Source organism: Hyposmocoma kahamanoa, unplaced genomic scaffold (genome assembly GCF_003589595.1).
Source record: "Hyposmocoma kahamanoa isolate Upper Pololo Valley unplaced genomic scaffold, ASM358959v1 86, whole genome shotgun sequence".
Taxonomy (NCBI): Eukaryota; Metazoa; Arthropoda; class Insecta; order Lepidoptera; family Cosmopterigidae; genus Hyposmocoma; species Hyposmocoma kahamanoa.
In genome coordinates, this window is record NW_020654289.1 from 4,501,749 (window position 1) to 4,505,431 (window position 3,683).

The window sequence follows — 3,683 nt, forward strand, 5'->3', positions numbered from 1 at the left end:
AAATAAACCCCTAGCACGGCATAAATACTTCACGGAAGGGCATCAATTTTTGAATCATGACAAAATTACATCTTTTCTGTAACGTATACTTCGTGCATTTTCGAAATGTGTATTTGTTTTAATAATACGAAGGAAATACCTAAATTCGCACACGGTTCGCCCAGAGCCGCCACGATTACCCCTGTCCACTTTAGTCCTGCTTCGGCCTTCGGATGTGGTGCTTGCGTCGATTGGGCTTACACACGACTATAGAAACTCAAAATGAAGAATGTCCTAAAATCAATTAGCGTCAGAAGCTCTGTGTCCTCTTAAATCTCAGTAAAGGTGGAATACGTTGCCTTACTTTCCCAAACTTGTATCTTAACTCATAAAGTTGCTGAAATGCAAAAAAATGGATTGTACATACAAATTTTCCATGCTGATTTCATATCACATTCGCTTCATATTCACACACTGGCTTTTACCAATTCTTAAAGTAATGCATCCAAATTAATACTCTTGATAAGAAATTTAAAATAAATAGAAAGTTTTGCCATCTCCTGAATAAACTCTTTATAAGATACGAGTTTGAGAAAGTAAAGCATTGGTATTCCTTTACAATAACACGAAATAAATCATACTATGCAATGCAATACGAAGAAATCTATTTCACATAATCTCAGTACCGAGTACTAAAAAAACCGACCTCCAAAGTAAGTGGAATTACGTAGTTCGCCACTATACAGGACTTGACACTGGAGATAATAAAAATCGATTCTCACTACTCAAAGTATATTGAGAGAAAAACGCCTTGATTTGGATAAATAGCAAAATCAACCATTAAAGTAATTGGTCCTAAATTAAAGTTAGGCGCTATTTATAAAAATGAATCTTCATTCGTGAACAGCCACCCTTCGAGGTGGATGATTTTCTTCAAAATAAAATGGGACCACTATGGAAGTACCCCCTTTCCAACAAAAAAAGAATCATGAAAATCGGTTCACAAATACCGGAATTATTGCGTCACATACATAAAAAAAAAGAATATACAGACGAATTGAGAACCTCCTCCTTTTTTGAAGTCGGTTAAAAAAGGCGAAATACCTTTCGCTCAATTTCACAACACTCAAAAATCCAATCCAACTTTCCAAAACGAACTCTGTATAAAGGAACAGACGTTGCATATTTCATAAGCAAATGAATTTCAACTTTTCACAGGGAGTTCACCATGACCCTTGTACCGCTCCTATCCTTAATCAGTTATCCATATCCCTAATTGCCATAACTTTTCTCTTTATTACCATCATGGCGTCATAAAAGACGCAGGTGGTTAGCTTCATCTAAATGGCATCTTATTACGTAATGCCATTCAATCAAAAATTAAATGGAAAAATATAGAGGGTTATTTGTAAATCACCAACAACCTCGCAAGACTATTATCTACCTCTACTAACATTATATATACAATAACTTTGTTCTGTTATTTTTTACACAAAACAATAAATTTACCACAGTAGCCGTGGTAGTCTAACGGTTTGACCTACCGCCTCTCAAGAGGCCATGGGTTTGAATCCGGGTACGTACCTCTTGGATTTACGTGCAATGTCAAATAATCATTTATTCCATAAGTAAAATTTTTACACTTCAAAACGTCATTTTTTTAGGTTCACTTCACTACGCTGACCTCTCTGAGAGGAACAAGCAAGGAACTCTAAGGATTGCTCTTTTCAAATAAACTTAAATGCTATGGAATACACTTTGAATCATAATTGTGTGGAGACTAGACTCTTTTGTTATAATTATTAATACAAAGATCGAACACTCAGAAAAAACACTCAGAAAAAATTCCTTCGATCCGGTCGGATTCGAACCGACGTCTTCTTGCATACCGGGCCAGACGCTATACCAACTAAGCCACGGAACGAACCAACGGACCTCACGAATTTCTCTATGTGCTTGCGTCGTGTCTTTGTATTTGGTTTTTCAACGACTTTTTAGTCGTAGCGCCATCTATGAGAAATCTATTACAGATTTATCACCCAGTTAGTACCTTTACAGCTACCAGTCCTGGCGAGAGATGTCGCTATTCACTGTATTAATTAAATTTTTATTGAATTGATATTCAATTATTTTTTGTGAAATTACTCCACTAGTTTCTTCACCGGTCGGATTCGACCAGATCGGAGGAATTTTTTCGGAGTGTTTTTTCTGAGTGTTCGATCTTTATATTAATTATAACAAACTATTGGAGTAATTTCACAAAAAATAATTGAATATCAATTCAATAAAAATTTAATTAACTAGACTCTTGTTGTCTTTCTATACTTCTGGAAAGACAACAAGAGTCTAGTGAAATGTGTGAAATTTACCATGACTTTTTCGGTGAAGTAAAACATCGTCATATAACTTGCACGTCGAAGATGACAACCTTCGGAAAACGCGTGAAAACCCTAAACATTGAGCTAGAGTGGCCGACGGCCTAAAACCCTCGCCTGAGAGGAGACCCGTGCCCAGCAGTGGGACGTACAAATGGGTTGACGTGGAATTATGATTAAATTTATCAAAAATAAACTTTTAAATCTTCGTTGCATAAACGGCAGCACATCAACTACACATTGTCGGATCTTGTTGCGTCGCTCTGGAGGCAATATTAGAACAAACTAGATGTATGAACAGCACATCAATATACATGTGCTGTTGACTGTGGTTGTAAAGAGAGGATAATCTAGGTAGTGGACTGTGCAGAGCTAGGTTAGTCCAGCATCGTAGTAATTAAATATTTTGGTTGTTTTATGACGGGGGTATTATAAGGTATGTTAATATTTATTTGATTCAGAATATTGCAACATTTTATTGTATTATTTAGTATACTATGTAAAAATAGAAGGTCAGATAATTTATCGGATTATAACAGTTATATTGCCACTTGTTAAGAGCCAGAGCTTTAAATCGAAAGATCCAAGGGGCCACCCTCAGACATAAAGTTAACGAGTCCCATGTGCCTGTAATTTCACCAGGACCCTTCAAAAGTGGAACGAAATAATGATCACATTATTGTTTGGTGGCAGTACTTCCCTGGACGAACTCTTTTACAAGGAGGTCTACTACTATTATATAAGCAGTAGGCAAATATTGGAAATTGTAACTGTTTAGCTGAACAATGATCATTACCGAAACTCCATTGTTTACGTAAACTGTAATGCAAAGCGAAGCAAGCAAACTCTACCGGTAAAGTTTTACGAAGTTTGGGAAATCCTTATCTCTATTTGTATATTGTGTAAATATAAATAAATGAAAATAAATGGCACTAAACGTTGTAACCATTGTGAGAGGCTAGCATCTATACTAGGCAACTAGGGTAACTTTAAACTAAGGGTCATATTCCCGACCTCTACTAAATACTCAAGTCAGGACTTGAGTATTATTGAGCACTGAAAATCATACTCAAGTCCTTGCCATTAGGGTCGTATTTCCAGTGCTTGAAATCATACTCAAGTCTGCTCAAATCCTGACTTGAGCATTGAGTAGAGTTCTGGAATACGACCCTATACCGGGTAAAGATAATTACACTTGGGTTGTTGCCTCTTTGTAAATAGATAGATAGCTCTCTGGCTGACAATGGGTGTTTAATGTATTTTTTTTTAATTATATATTTCTCTCGTAAGTTTGGATGTAATTTGTAGTTGTCTATGTGTGTGTGTGTG

The 3,683-nt window shown here is 36.2% G+C and overlaps 1 non-coding gene across 1 annotated transcript; it reads right to left on the reverse strand.

Moving 5' to 3' along the window:
• Positions 1-1,829: 1,829 nt before the first annotated feature.
• Trnat-ggu lies at positions 1,830-1,903 on the reverse strand. The gene has a single exon. It is a non-coding gene; the product is annotated as a tRNA-Thr (tRNA).
• Positions 1,904-3,683: the final 1,780 nt, after the last annotated feature.